Genomic DNA, 17,009 nt, shown 5'->3' with positions numbered 1-17,009 from the left:
TTCTTGTAATGACGCAATAGCCTTGGGTGGCTAAATGTGCATGTCTAAAAGAAGACAGTATGGTATTTGTAACAAGAAACCTGACTTCATTAACTAATCAAGCGTTAGAGGGAAAAATCTGCACAAAGATTTGGCACTGTTAAAATCCAGAGACACTGGACCTTCTGGGAACGCAAGGCAAGCTATTAGTGCCCTTTTCCTAGGTTTTGGAAGAAAGCAGCAATAGTCTTTGACCTGTAAAAATGTATAAAGAGGAGGAAAAGCTTGAACTGACTCCAGCTGAAGCCAAAGACAAAACTAGACATGTCAATACAAGCACAAATGAGCCCAAAACATCCACACATGGGAAAATGATAACAGTATTATTTCTAAATACAGAATATATATTACTTAGCCATCAGATATCACAGACTGAGAGTTTAGTTTTAGACTTTGAAAAAAAAATTAGACATTAATATGCTTCTAGATACAAAACAATCACAGGAGTTTGTGTTCATCTCACATAACTTGAGATAGTCTCCATCTATAGCCAAAGGAGGGAAAAAGACACCTCCTGAGGTTGACTCAGCTTTTCAGTCTTTAGGCCCCAGTTTAAAATGAGATGTGCCCTTCTCTCGCAAGAGAAAATAAATTTCAAATTTGTCTTCAAGAGGAGATAAATTTTCAAGCAAGACATACTCTATGTTCTGTATCTGGACTACAAGAAAGCTTTCTCTGATTTATATGCCACTGATCACTGTCACAGCCAGAAATCTGGGATATAATGAGGATGCAGCACTTTCTGTATTCACACAATGTGCACATGAAAGGAATTTTGTATTTTTCGGAATAATAAAGTGTTGGCCCTTGCCTGAGGTAGGCTGTTCAACCAGATGAACCACAGGTCTGCTGGGAAGATTGTCATTATATACCTATTCATACATTCTTATTCTTACCTATTTTCATATTCTTGTAAGAGCTTTAGATTACATTTGAAAAACCTCAACATAACTTTCGGAAAGAAGTCATATTTATGTAGCCATTGAATGAAAAATGTGTTTATTGGCTCTGAAGAAACACACTATTCCCTACTATGAAGTGCCCCGTTCAATGCTTACAAATCCTTTACCGCTTTGTTTGTACTATAGCATTTCATATAGTTTGATTTGAAGGCATCCAACTGTTTTCAAGTTTTGAGATTCCCTTGTATATGAAGAAACTACATAGATAGGTTCATTGCAATGCCTTAGGACAGAAATCAAAAGATGCATTTAAAAACTTGAGCCTGGAAGAGGGCAGAAGATGCCATATCAATGCAGCCTTCAGCATTTATCGTGGAGATATAAGGAACGGCAACTCTATCACATTCAAAGTACAGGTTACATAAAGTGACAGGGAGGTGGATGCTCTGCAGAGAAGGACCTGGGAGTTCCTGGTGGACAACAAGCTCTCCATGAGCCAGCAATGTGTCCTCGTGGTCAAGAAGACCAATGGTATCCTGGGGTGCATTAAGAAGAGCGTGGCCAGCAGGCCAAGGGAGGTTATCTTTCCCCTCTACTCTGCCCTGGTGAGGCCACATCTGGAGTTCTGTGTCCAGTTCTGGGCTCCCCAGTTCAAGAAAGACAGGGAACTGCTGGAGAGAGTCCAGTGGAGGAATACAAAGATGATGAGGGGACTGGAGCATCTCTCATATGAGGAAAGGCTGAGAGAGCTGGGGCCATTTAGTCTGGAGAAGAGAAGACTGAGGGGGGATCTTATCAATGCTTTTAACTATCTAAAGGGTAGATGTCTAGAGGAAGGGGCCAGACTCTTTTCAGTGGTGCCCGGTGACAGGACAAGGGACAATGGGCACCAACTGGAACACAGGAAGTTCCATCTCAACATGAGGAAAAACTTCTTCATTGTGAGGGTGACCAAGCACTGGGACAGGCTGCCCAGAGAGGTTGTGGAGTCTCCTTCTCTGGAGATATTCAAAACCCTCCTGGATGCAATCCTGTGCAACCTGCTCTAGGTGATTCTGCTTTAGCTGGAGGGATTGGACTAGACGATCTCCAGAGGTCCCTTCCAACCCCTACCGTTCTGTGATTCTGTGAAAACTGGCTGAAATGCCAGGCTGAAAGGACTGTAGTCAGTGGCACTAAGTCCAGATGGAGGCAAGTCACTACCTTTGTATCCCAGGGGTCAATACTGGGGTCCATCCTGTTTAACATCTTCATTAATGACCTGGATGATGGGAAAGAGTTCACCCTCAGCAAGTTTGCACAATACAAAACTGGGAGGAGTGACTGATACAGCATATGTGTGTGCCACCCTTCAGAGGGACCTCCACAGACTGTAAAAATTGGCTGACAGAAACCTCATGCAATTCAGCAAGGGGAAATTCCAAATCCTGCAGCTGGGGAGGAACAAGCCCAGGCACCAGCATATGCTGGGGGCTGACGAGCTGGGAAGCAGCTTGTCAGAGAACAACTGTGGGGTCATGGTAGACGACAAGGTGACCACAAGTCAGCAATGCACTCTTGCTGCAAAGGTGGCCCATGGCTTCTTGGGCTGCATTAAGAACATTGCCAGCAAGTTGAGGGAGGTAATCCATCCCCTCCACTCAGCACTGGTGAGGCCACACTTGGAGTACTGGTCCAGTTCTCGGCTCCTCAGTACAAGACACAGATTTACTGGACTGAGTCCAGCACAGGGCTATGAAGATGATGAAGGGACTGGAACATCTGATGGATGAGGAGAGGCTGAGAGAGCTGGGACTGTTCAGCTCGGAGAAGAGAAGGCCCAGGGATATCTCAGTAATGCGTACAAATATGTGATGGGAGGGAATGAAGAAGAGGAAGCCAGGCTCTTCTCAGTGGTGCCCACTGACAGGACAGGAAGCAATGGGCACAAACTGAAACACATGAAATTCTATCTGAACACAAGAAAGCACTTTTTTGACTGTGAGGGTGGTCAAACATTGGAACACATTGCCCAGAGAAGTTGTGAAGTCTCCATCAGCAGAGATATTCCAACACAACTGGGCATGATGCTGGACAATCTGCTGTAGCTGACCCTGCTTAAGCAAAGGGGCTGGACTAGATGATCTCAAGAGCTCCCTTCCAACCTAAATGTTTTTGTGACTTTGTGATTCATGATCCTTGAGAATTCTGGTATTACTAATGGCTTACTGTAACTTCAGTTGCATGCAACTGCAGACTGAATGGCTGCTTGCTTTGTCTTTGTAAAAAGTTTCCAGAATCTTGGTTAAAACTAGTCCAAATACATTTGTTGGGTTTTTTTCCCCACAAAATCATATTACTGCAATGAAAATTCCTATAAATATTTCTCCATATATTTAATTTTGGAATACTTTCATTTCAGAAAACTTTGAAACTCCTTCATAGTTGTATTTATGCATTTTTATTTATTATTTTTAAGTGTTTCATGACAGATCATGAATGGTAGTGCTACAGCATAGATGGAATATTTAATTCTTAAAATCAGTAAAAGCAGTTAATACATTTTACTGATTGAAACAACTTATATATTTTTTTAATATTACTATCTCACATTGTTTCATTGCAGTGCACAGGGAATCTAGGGAAGGTATTCTGTCCATCCACAAAGTAGTAATTTATCTTCATGATTCTAGAGTAAAATTAAAATAACAATATTTCCTCTCTATATATATGCAATATGCTTGTTTGTGGTTGTACACATTATATAGTACAATAGGTATTTTATGAAATATATCAACATTAAAAAATTTGAAATTACATTCTCAAATTTTAAAAAGTTTTACATATTATTTTTTATGTGCAAATCCCATTTCATGGGAAACTAAAATGTGTCTTCAGGCAAGGAAGACGTTTCAAAAAGTCCTAAGTTCCAGCAAATTAGGAATTCTATTTCAGCTCTCTCAATTTCTCCATATTAGGAGTGTTTTACTAGTCCATTTCATAAGCAGCGAGTGAGAAAGAGCATCACATAAAAAGAGGCAGACCTGATCCCCTGGATGTTATGCTTACATAAATCAGAGTAGAAAATCTCCCAAAGGAGAGTTTCTTGTGTCATGCCAGTAAATGTGAGAGAAGAATCACGTGTGGATGTAACCAGCTGGTTATTTAGATACTAATTAACCTTTCCAAAGCTTCAGTACATCACTGTTTCACAGGCATGCAGCAGAGGAGAAGTCTTTCTGGGTATTTCCAGCCAGGTGTTGAGAAGCCTCAGTTTCCCCGAAAGGGGACTGCACACATTAAGGATGCTCAGCACCGTCCAGGACTGGGTCCAGATTGCCTCTGGTGAATGAGTGTGTTCTGGGACTGCCAAATAACCATGCTGGCACCGTGGAGAAGGGGAAGAGCCATGCTTGAGCGCAACTGCTGCACAGGGGAGCCAGCCCTGCCTGATCTGCTGTGACAGACACTGGGTCATTCACAGGCAGAAGCATCATTACCATGGTCCAAAAGGGATGCTGAGATTAAATGGACAACAAGGAGACAGTAATTACAGAAGGGGAAAGCAGTGACATTTATGTCCTGTTTTGGTGTATCTGGCTCCAAAGGCTTCCTTATTTGCCATAAACCAGTGGGATCCCATGTGTCCATCACGCTAGTGCTGAGATCAATGCAAGAACCAGGTGTAAAGCGGTCAGCAGTGCACAACTCTATGCTGGAAAAGGACCACCAGGAAAATTCTTAGTAGTCTTAAAGGGTATCATGCATTACTGTCCAAAAATGAGATCTGAAGCCCTAAAAAGCTGGCAAAAAGGTAAAAGCTCTCTACTCTCTTGGTACTACGCAAGTATTAAAAATAAAAGAAGAAAGTCTGAACACATATGCTAGGCATTAAAAGGAAATCTAAATTCAGTAAATGAAACAGAATTCTGTAAGTACCTTCTCTGATAGTATATTCTGTTTCAAGAAAGGCATTTATTTCTGACTATCTTATCAGTACCACAGTGGTAGTCTGTAAGCTACAGATGAACAGAAATATTTTTTTTCTGGCTAACAAATGAATACTTACAGGCCCGGGCTGTTTTACAGATAAAGACTCTTCTGAAATGGCTATAGTTCCTTCACCTCTCAGATGCCTCTTTTCAGCAGCGTATCAGAGGCAAAGGTTTCCCTGGCTTTAGAGACAATCTATGGATGCTTATTACTACCTGAGAGTAGGACACGGCTTCTGGGGCGGAAAGCAGGGAATGATGAAAACAGGGAGAAGGCAGCACCTGGAGGACAGAAGAACATGACACCAATCTCTTGACTCTCCAGACTGAAAAGGGAGGGAAGAGTTTGCAGTTCTCTTCCTATGTTTTCTGAGGAAAGAGCTGCTTCCAGCATAGGGAATTAGTTAAATATAAACATGGAGGTGAAAGCTTATGGGATCATCTAGTCAGTGATCCTATAGCCCAAATGTAGCGCTACAGGAACTAATTTTCAAGTAAGAGTTGTTTTGACCTTAGAGGCCAAAAAGTCTGTTAGATCCTCTCATTGAGCTTTCTATCTATTAACATACCATAAAATTTTTCGCCAGTATACAGTCTGGTAGCATATATATCTTTTAGATAATGTGTATCTTAAGTAAAGGCATACTGAAAACATTGAAGGACATCCTGTTTTCCCCTGAGGGTTCACTGTAATGGGTCATCAATCTCATTGTTACAAACATTTGCTTTATGTCTAATTGGAATCTGACTGTTTTCAGGTACCTGTCATTGAATCTTTTCATCTCAGTGTCTGCTAGAATAAATGGGCTTTTCAGGCTTGGTATCTTATTCCCATGGGAGTCCTGATACAATCCTGTCATGTTTCAGTCTTCTGCTTCGTAACATTTTGAGATATTTAAATCTCTTCCTGTAAGGCTTTTTTTTTTTTTAAGTAAAAACTTCCACATCTTTTTTATTTATTTATTCTTTTCTGCATCCCTTGCTACATTTTCAACATCTTTTTGATATGCAGATATTGGTTTTCCCTATTAAAATCATCATTCATGTTTTCTACATTATAGATCTCATAAGTTCTTATTCTCCACCACATTGAATTTGGACATTCAAACTATGATCTCAAAGCTTCTCGGCTTTCCAAGATGTACTCAAGATGAAAGTTAGCAAGCCAAAGAGCACAGATGACTACATGAACAGAGCTTTTTAATTTTTAAACAGTGCAAAATAGTTGTGCTGAATTTTCCAGTCCTCTATTTTCCCTGCCTAATTGCCCATCTACACTGCTTATATACAGATTAGTTCTCTATTTAGTAATTGGATTCTCCTATTGTTTGGATTTCTTTTATTCACACTAGACTTTTAATATCTTGCCCTCCCACAAGGTCGTTTTTTTCCAACTATGCATTGCATTTTCATGAGAGGTATACACTTGCAATTACAGGTGCTCTATAAATCATCATCACTGTGAATCACGGACATAAATAAAGTTGATGAAAGACCTTTTACTGCTATCAGTTATAACATAAAACAGGTTACACAGACAAGCTGCGACCTGTGAGATCAGATTGGTATCTAGAGTTTTAATCTCTGTTCTTGGCTGCGGTAGAGAAAAATGGCTATCATTTATCACTACCAAAGCATACAGTAGGCAGTAAGAATGTGTGAGCTCAACTACATTAAACAGTAGCTGCTGTGTACGTACATAAGCAATGCTATAACCATACATCTGCTACAAACATTTATTAGCAATATGCTGTAATTATGAACACAGATTCATTGTAGATGACTTGAAACAGCAGAATTCGGATAATTGCAGTGGGAAAGTGTAATTGCAATGAGCAAGCATCATTAACTAATTTACTCAGATAATCAAGGGCCAACTAAAATTACGTTGTGGAGAAACCACACAGTAATCCAATTAAAACACATAAACCAAAGGAAAAAAGGCAAGGGAACTCTCCAAGTAATGGAAGAATTTGGCTACTTCTGTTTCCTCTTTCAATACACTTTCCTGGCCATAAGGCTAATAATCCCGGTATACAGTTTGTGATGAACAGTGCGCTGTTGCAAGCTGCCACATATTTGTATTTTTCTTTAGTTTGAAAAGGGCAAGACTGCAATGCTCCGGGTGTGATCGGTATAGTACAGCCTATTTGCTTCACAGGTTATTGAAATCCACACTAATGGCCTGATGTCTAAGGAGCTCATCTGACAGTTTTGATGAAGCTTATCACTGACTTCTAGGGGAAATAAGGGAAAGAGTGCCAGGGACACAAAACCACCCGGCAATGGCTCTGTTAAGCCGTCATCTGTCTAAGCACCTCTGTCTCCCTTCACCCATGCATGGTGGCATGAAGGCATGTACTTAATACATAAGGCGTAGAGTTCAGAGGCAAACCTCTCTTCCAGTTTAGATGAAACCATTGCCAGGCTCCAGCAATGCCAAATCTTGCATGCAGAGATAACTGAAAAACAACAGTAGTTTTCATGGTTCATTCTGATAAATAGATGTCATTCTGATCATTCCCTCCAAAGCCAAAACATGCATTGCTTTTGTTCAGAGATTGTTCATGCCTTCAACAGAGATTTTCAATTTGATTTGCAATAAATGCTTGTAGTATCAAAAAGTTAATTACTGAAAGGTAAGATCTGAAAGTTTTGGTGTTTGATTTCTTTTTCTCCTAAGTCAAAAAGGAAATGCCATATCAAATTGCTATTCTATTAAGAAAACTATTAAAATGGCTTCAGACAATTATAGTGCCCAGTTCTGCTCACATCCTTTAGTTTAGCTGTAACAAAGTCTTATGGTATGAATTTTAGCATGTGAAAAGTCCCCAAGAAGTCACCACCCTGTCAACATCCAACATACATCACTTCAGAGCTCTGCTGAGCTGAGGCCTTCGTGAATAGCCTTTGCCTTCACAACACTATAGATGTTGATCATTGCATCTACTTTTCAACACAACAAAGATGAAAAACTGTTTTCCATGACTACCGTAGCTATGAATTTTGCCTCAATTTTTGTTATAGGTAGTTGATGTCCAACTAGTCATGCATACAAAACTCATCTGCTTTATATGCATACAAGCCACTCCATTTGAATTACTAACACAAACAAGTAGAACTGATAGCAACAAATAATAAATAACTGGTCTTTTAATGTCCAGATGCTGCACTCTGAGAACTTGTCTGTGATTTGTAACCCGAGAAACAGAGCCAAGAGACAGCTTCCATAGGATCATCGAGTCAAAACATTAATTTCTTTTGAAACTTTTGAACTGTCAGCTTCTGAGTAGAAATGAACAGCAGCTGTCAAAAACAGCTGAGTAACAGATGCTGTGAATACATGGACCATAAATTAGGGGCCTGATTGAGAAAAGATCTACTATACAACAAGGGCATTTTAGCAGGCACTTCAGCAATATCTGGCAGAAGGGCCTAGTGCTGGAGCTAGGCGGTTATTAAAGACAGTGATTTGAACAATCAAGAAATGTCTATTTCTGAATTATACAGAACCATTTCAAGGTTCTGTCAAAGTTACGGGTGTTTTCCTGTGTTGTTCTGAAATAAAAAGCAGGGTTGAGATATTAATGTTCTACGAAGGACATTCATTTAAAACATGTACAGTGCTATCAGCTGCTTTGCGATACAGAGAAGCTTGTAAGGGAATAAAATAAGGACAGCAGAAATGTTTCATTTTAAGCTTGATATTTTCCCTTCACATTCAGTGCTAAAGAGTATCGTTTATATTCTGTGATTGTTTTGATACTGAAAAACCTCATTTTCTTGTCCTTCTAGGTTAAATGGAAGTAACTGCAGTGGTGCTGGGAAACCTGCATAGTCCAAAGCTAACAGGAGCAGCCCTAGACTGCTGTGGAGAAGCAATCCCAAAGCTGGAAATGTTTGAAGCCATATTTGTCATCTGTCACACCACTTGATTCAGAAACATCTTTGGGGTCAGCTCCAGGCTATTCTGCTGATACCCTGTAATGCAAGGCACTGGGCTAATGTACCTCATGATCCCAGTAAGAAAGGCACTCAGACACCATAAACTATTGCTTAAAATACTATTTTCTGGAGCTAGCACAAGAAAGAGAAAGAATACGGATAATCTTATGTCCCTTCAAGTGCTGGGAACCCTGAGCTGTGCAGTGTCAGACAGGCCTCTGCTCAGGGCATGTGATACAGATCCCACCTGTAGAAAGGTTCACTGACATTTTGGTTTCAAGACCTCTTATAGAATTTTCTTAGACAAAAAAATACTCTATTTGTCATTTCTACCGTCAAACAACCATATGTTCACATAAGAACTTGCTGCTCCACTTTGAGATAAAGAGAAGGCCAGGCAGGTGGTGTAATCGACAGCACCAAGTGGGAGCTGCCTGTGGGCTGCTCTGTTACCATCACCCAGTTGAGTTTATGCTGTGGCCAAGAGACCTGCGCAGTCCAGGCCTGAAGGACAAGCTGTAGGTGCAGCACAGCACAGGACCAGCCTCTGCCTACTCAGGTTCATTGTTACATGGATCACTAACTTTGATGCACAATAGTCTTCTGATTAGGATCGTTACAACCCCAAAGGGGAACGCCTTACACCTGCTCGAGGCTTTAGGCTTTGCTTCCCCGCTGTAGGCATCAGGTGGTGGTCTCTGCCAGCTTGGTAGCTTCCACTGCTCCTTGAGGTGAGTTCTGCCTACTATCAGACATGAGACACGGTGGCAAAGGATTGTTCCTGGAGGGTCTGTGTATTATCTAGCAGGAGGCTGATGGAATTTGTAGGTAGGCTGTGCTCCAAGGTCAGGGGACCTAGAGAGACAATAAGGATGAAGAGCACATTAGGCTTCTCCCAGCATCAACCACGCCATGAACAACACAGCTGCAAGCACAGAAGCGAGCGTTCTCCTGCAGAGGGAACAAGATGTTTGTGGCTCTGTCTGGGACATAGGATATATTGCTGGTTCCCTTCCTTCTTTACATAGACACCCTAGGACTTTCACAGATTATTTCTGTTTTCTACAGCAAGTTGAGGATGAGTATGTGCACAATACAGGCAAATCTCACAGTCTTACCTTGCACAGCAGTTGCCAAGAATGCAGATTGTGTACTGTAACTCTGAAGACATTCAACATCTGGGGAACAGGAATCTACTTTTGAGAGTTGTTCTGGGATCATCACAGCTCTTCTTGCACCAGCCTCACATGGTTGTCTCTGGGTTGTTCTGCAGAATGGATTTTCAGGAACGCTCTACTTATCAAGGTCCTACATTTATTGTCCTCCCTCATGCCCCTGGCTCCGTATCTCTATGTAAGAATTACTCCACACCCACCTTACATTTAATATAAGTGCTCTAGTGGCATGCAGCATAGTAAGACTCAGAAATTGTCTCATAGCAGTACATGTAACAAAACGGGCTGCTGATTGATCCTGCAAGCAATATGAACCTCTCGCACTGATCGGTGATTTGGCTTGAGGAAAATCACATGGTTCACTTTCCAGATAAATTTTGGCTCTCAGATTTGATAATCTGCTACCATACACATAAGGAGTAAGAGTTATTAGTTTAGGCCTCTATTTAGGAAGAAAGCTTTAACTCTAAGCCTTGGAGTTAATTGATCTTATAAAATATATTTAAAAATACACAAAAGCATGTATTGCAGCAGAGCCCTAATACACATAGAGAAAAAGTAATTTTGCACAGTGTAAAATGGTATGTGTGTGGCAGTTTGATTGTTTTCTTTTTTATAACTGAAAGGTTTAGTGTATGAAACCTAGTGGAACTTGCTTAATAGAGAACGCTGGCAAAGTTACGAGAGCAAACTTATTCACTAAATGATTCTGAAAGGCAAATATCAAGTATTTTCTGGAGAAGTCTAAGGAAGACTGATGCATTACAAATTAAAGTTACATAGACATCATTCACAGAAGCATCGTAGAGGGGAAACAGATTTTAGAGTACATCAGCTGTGCATACAGAACAGATTAAAGAAATATGTCCTTTGGAAGAAGCTACTTTCTTTTACATCCTGTAAATTACAGGTGAATATTACACATAACCTCAGCTGACAAGCATACATGTAGCCCTACTTAAATTATACCAATTAACACTAGATAATCAGTACAACCTGCACCATTAAGTTTAGATTAAGGGTTAGTGAAAAAAAAAAAAAAGGTTATAAACATTCCAATGTAGTTTCCATCTTCTAGGACTCAGAATATAGTTATTTCTGTAAAACTTTCCTGAAATTTTTTAGAAAAGCAATTTAGTGTTTTGAAACTGATTTAAACACAATATTTCTTCCTTTTTATGTCTCCTCTCTTTTTGCCCATGAAGGCAACAGAATAAATTATAGCTCTGATTTTCTTCTACTTTTTCTTTTGGACAAGTGCAACTTTGCAAAAGCGAAGGGCAGTTGGAAAAGTTATAGAATGGCAAAAGGAGAAACACAAGAAGATGAAAGGAGACCAGATGGCAGATATTACTAATTTGATTCCATCCTGACAACCTCTTTCAATTATGGCCACTTTTTTAGTTTATAGAGGGTGCTGAAAAAGCACAGTCCTTGCTCTCAGACCATTTTTTCTATGCTTAGGAGTATAGTCTCAGAAAAACTTCAGCTTCTCTTATCTGTTAAAACAGGGAGCCCATGTGTCTAATGCCAATGGGGCCTGGTCCCTGGCCATGCTAACCTTTGGATTATGCTCACAAACTGTTGAAAAACACAGTCTGCCATGAGCCTGAACTGCAGTAGACACCATGTCAGAGCTGTACTAACAACTGTATGGTATAGATAACTGAGCTGCATGGGCGTGTACATTTTCTGGCCCTTTTTAATGCACTATCATTAGCCAAGCAATACAGAGTGTGGCTGTGACTGCCCATGGTACCAGCAGTATGTGATCCCATCCCTTAGGCTGTCGGGTGCACTGAGCTTTTTCTTGTTGGGCTGCAGAGTTGCCCAAACTCACTGTTCGCTGTGGGCTTTCCTGCAGAGGAATACTAAGTAAGCTTGGACTCGAGTGCTGGTTTGGGCCTGTGCTAAATATCCAGTACAGGTAGAGAAAGCCAAAGTGATCTAATATCTGTGGAGAGCTGGTGGCTCAACCAAGGCTGTGTCTTGGTCTTATTTGTATGCCTTGGCCAACAACTCCTGAACCCTGCACTCATGTCTTAATTGTTGGCCATTTTTCTGATTTTGGTAGAAAAACACTGAAACTCAAGATAAAATCTTAAATAAATTCTTAAATAATGTGAAATTAATTTACTGGTATGATAATCAAAGCAAACTGCAGCCAGGGCACTATTCACAACCCTAGGAATCATAGCCACATGAAAGAAGAGAGGTCATGTTCGTCACTGTTTTGGTACTGTAAGACCATACAACAAGGTCTTGATGGGACCTTGCAGGTCACTGAGTCCAGGCACTGCTCTCACTGTTGAAGACATTTCATAATCATTTTTATAAACTTTCTGAACTGAAAGACTGCTCCCGCAGCACATTTTCCAGGGCATTGTGCAGCCGTGCATTAAATTTGCTATGCAGTGGATCTTCCAGGGTTGCTCTGCAATAAGCTGACCTCAGAAGAGTCTGTGGCACACGTGGACCTGCTGTGTGGTTGCTCAGTACATTGGTCTGAAAAAACTTGCTGAATATTGAATACAATCTGGCCAAGGTCATAATAATTCTGTGTCTAACCTGCTTGAATGTTTTTTTCCTATATGAATATTGTGTTGTAATTCAATATGAGACTTGACGAAACAAGGCTGGAAAGTTGCAACAGCCTTACATTAACCGTTTCTCATCTTGTAGTTACACGTATTTGTAAGGCAATGGCTGTTTTATGTGAAGATGCTTCTTCCAAGCTGCAGGCCAAATAGGTATTTAGGCCAAGCGGAAAACCTAGGGATCAAGACAGTAGGGACAAAAAGATACTTCAAAGGGTGGAGAAGGGGACAGCTGACAGTGGTCCAATCTGTGGATAGAGGGAGCTGCTGAAGCAGCTGTTTCCTTCTCAAGCTCATCAGAGGAAGAAATATGCAGAAAAATATCCTTGGTCAAAATATGCTATGATTTCCTTTCAAAAGGCAGTTTTGCCCCTGTATGTTTATAACTAGAGCACGAGTGAATCGTGTTTTGAAGCCACAGAGATAAAAGATGCTCCCTATAAGGGCGACATGACCAAGATCCCAGGAGGGGGTGGGGGTGGTGGTAGCTTGAAAATGAGAAAGGAAAAACCGGAGTGTGCTTCATCTCTCCTCCTGCTCCCAGGCACACTACCAAGCACCTGCATTTGTACATACAACATTTTTCTCTCCTGTAAACAACTCTTGCAAAAAGTTTGATATAGTAAAATATAATCTTCAAATATTTCTATAGGGAAATTTAAAAATAAAATCCAGCTCTTCAATTTCTAAAGAGGCCCTCTATGGCACCTCTGGGAGGTCTGACATCGGGGGAGAACTGGAGGTCAGGCACAGTCACTCGCCGTGCCCTGCATCATGAACTGCAGCCTGTGCGGAGCTTGCTGTGTAAAAGCTGGGACTTAACAGTGGTTCTCAGAAAGGAAAGCAGGAACCCATGCCTGCTCCCATGGCATGGAAGAAGGGAAGTCCCTTTAATTGAAGAAGGTGCCAAATCTGGAAATTTCAACATTCAAAGCAAAAACTGCAAAAGGAGAAAGATAAGGAGTTAGGAAAGATTCAGGAGACAGATGAGTCTTAACCAGCCCTTTAATACTGTCTTCTCCAGAACCACAGAGGAAGCATCGTCGCCAAGTCAGGAATTGCTCTGACTTCTCTGTCTTCCTAGAAATCATAAGGCAGTAATTACTGCAAGAAGCCCTAAGGAGTCCACTCAGGAAGGCTTCAGTTTCCTCTCAAGCACACACAGGGAAGCTCAGAAGTAAATGATTAATGGCCCAAAGCTTTATTTGATCTGCTGCTACAATTAAGTAGTGGCTGGCAAAGCTCACTGGCCTCCCTCAGGTACTAATCCATATCGGGCTCTTTCAAAGAGGTCCTGAGAAACTGGAGCTTAGATAACCTCATTAAAAGATATTTGAGAGGTGTTTCAGTTACATTAATGTACTATATGACTACTGAGGATATCCATATGCTGCTCATATATAAAAATATGAATAAGTCATCTGTTGGGTAATTGAGGTTCTTCAGTTATGTCTAAATGGTATGCGGATATGATGGCTTTTGGGATAGAAAGGATATTCACTGACTGAAGACCAATTTAGTAAATAACTTCCATCCATGTATTTGGCTAGGAGTGACATGGAATCTTTGTATGAATGTGACTTACGTGTTATACCTGTAACTACCAAGTTCTGACATTCCTCATGACAAATACCATATGGAGAGACTGAGCAGTAAGAAAAATAAGTTTGGGCAGAGGTAAGATTATTTCTATAAGCTACAGGCAGTTCCCACAAATAGCATTTACCTATCTGAAATTCATAGAATCATAGAATCATAGTATGGTTTGGGTTGGAAGGGATCTCAAAGATCATCTAGTTCAAACCCCCCTGCCATGGGCAGGGACACCCTCCACTAGACCACGTTGCCCAAAGCCTCATATGTACTTGCATGTTTCATCTATCTCAGTATCATACCCAGACGTTTTTACTGAAAATAATAATAAAAAACCCCCAAACAGTTCTGGCACTGCCAAAGGAAGATCCCTCCAAAGAACAGCCGGTATTTTCAATGTTGCCTTCCTGATGCTGGTACCTCAGTCACCTAATGCTTTTTGTGCTGGACCCACAGTTCATGGAGCTATCTAGAAACCCAGCTCAGAGAATGGACCCTGCTGGTAACAATGCTGCATTGTTCTTGTGGTTGTGTTACTTTTCAGGTGGCCTGAGTTCTTGGTTTGTCTCAGGACCGCACAAATCCTCGTGCCAGCAGAAGGGTGGCAGCAACAGTGAGTGGCTGGGAGCAGGGCAGTCCTTGCCTGCGGCAGGTGACACCATGCTGAACGCGAATGGGCGCACAACCAGGGCATCGGGGACATAAATGGCTAGAACCAGTGATGCCCTGAGGGAATGAGTTTCCTAAGTCATTCCCTTGTTTTTTATATTTTAACATTTTACTCTTGAATATACAATTTTCATTCTTCTGAAAGAATGAAATCAGAGACTGAAATCAGAGTCCTGATACTCTTGAATTAGAAAAACATTGCTAAATTGTAATTTAAAGAAAGAAAATTTTTGCTTTGATGGAAAAATCCTTTTTTTTTTTTTTCTTCCTTTATATTGGAAAAGTGTGGGATTGGGCTTTTTTCACTCAAAATATGCAAATTTCAAAAGCCTTTTAAAAAATGTTATTAAACCTGAAAAATTTCATTAGAATGTGGAAGTCACACATTTAGAAGTGGTTTTGATTAACATCCACCTTCTTAGACTGCTACAGATTCTACATATGTCATAGCACAGGATTTTTTCAATATTTTTAGTAATCCCATCAAAACAATAGGATAAAGAGTATTTAAAGTTCCACTTAAGCTGATACTTAATTTCAAAGGGTGGCAGTATACTGATTTTTCCAGACATGAAAACTTTATACGAAAATGTTTAAAGAAGTGTCCCCCAAATGAAGACTTCCTTGTGCAAACCTGAGGTTTGGAGAAGACATGAAAGAAAGAGAAGAACACAGAAGTAGAGCGTAACCTTCTGTCCCACTGACCTGCGTTTGCCCACGCCTGTGGCTGTAACAGCTCCGCTGTGGTAACTACCTGCAACCACCTGCTTACGACCTTGCTCTGCAAGGACATGGAGCTCCTCCAGTTGAAAAGGAAAAGTAATGTTACATGGCCAATGAACCAAACACAGTTACATTTTTCACCTTGAGATATACCACTTACCTCCTATAGTAAATTAATTTGGGGGCAGGGGGGGAAATAATTAAAAAATAAGCATAAGAAGAGTGGGAAGAAAAAATACAGACCTTAATACAGACTGGATGACAGGGACTGCAAAAACCAATTCTGGCATAAGACCCTGCTTGATGTATCCAAATTTTGGATCATAGCTCCTACATTTCAATCACACTGGAGAGCATCTCAGGAAGTACCACAACTGCCCAAGGCAGAGACGGTTTTGACAGTAGTTTCTTTAACTTGCTCTTACAGATCTGCAAAAAGGGAAATCCCTGAATTTCCCGTGCTGTTTCTTCTGCGGTGTCACAATCCCGCTATCTAACCTAAATCTCATGCTGAGGTTTAAGCTGGTTTAACTGCTTTCTCTTTTGTCTTCACTATGGACTTTGAGAGGGCTCATGTGCCACACAGGCTGTATTCCTGTTTGTTCATGCTAGGACAGCCACAAGCATGGTGACTCATGCTCAGTCTGAGGTTCACTATAACCTCCTGATTCTTCTTCACGGAGCTGCTACCTACTTGGCTGTTCCCCATCCTGCATTTCTGCGGCTGATGGCTCTGTCTGACCCTGCATTTGTGCTTCAGGAGCATCCCGCTTTTCCAGAATATTTTTCCAGTTTGTCAAGATCATTTCTGAAATCTAATCTTGTTCCCCAGCATAGCCACAGGCCTTTCCAGGACCATCGGTGGCGTTATCCACAAATTTAATAAGCATGCTTTGTGTCATTGCCACGTCACTGGTGAAAATCTCTGATGGCGCTGAACAAACTGCTGCTTAATTCCTCTTATAAAGCTCTGAATTTCCCACGTCACTGGTGAAAATCTGATGGCGCTGAACAAACTGCTGCTTAATTCCTCTTATAAAGCTCTGAATTTCCCACGTCACTGGTGAAAATCTCCGATGGCGCTGAGCAAACTGCTGCTTAATTCCTCTTATAAAGCTCTGAATTTCCCTTTCTGACAGCTGAGAACTGCTGACAACTGACAGCTGACCTCAACTCTGCCCGTAACGCTGCTGTTGTCACTTACACATCCTTCCCTTATATTCTGGATGTTCAAAACCAGTAGGCAGTGCGAGGCGGGGGGCGGCGGCGGGTCCCGCTGCTCTCGGGCGGGCACTCGTGCCCCACTGCTCCGCGGGCGCTGCGCGGGGCGGGCCGTGCCCTGCGCGGGGCAGCGCGGCCGGGGCGGCCCCCGCCGGGGTCTCCATGACGACCCGC

This window comes from Grus americana, chromosome 1 (genome assembly GCF_028858705.1).
Source record: "Grus americana isolate bGruAme1 chromosome 1, bGruAme1.mat, whole genome shotgun sequence".
Classification (NCBI taxonomy): domain Eukaryota; kingdom Metazoa; phylum Chordata; class Aves; order Gruiformes; family Gruidae; genus Grus; species Grus americana.
The sequence above is the reverse complement of the archived record's forward strand: the minus strand, read 5'-3'. Positions refer to the sequence as shown.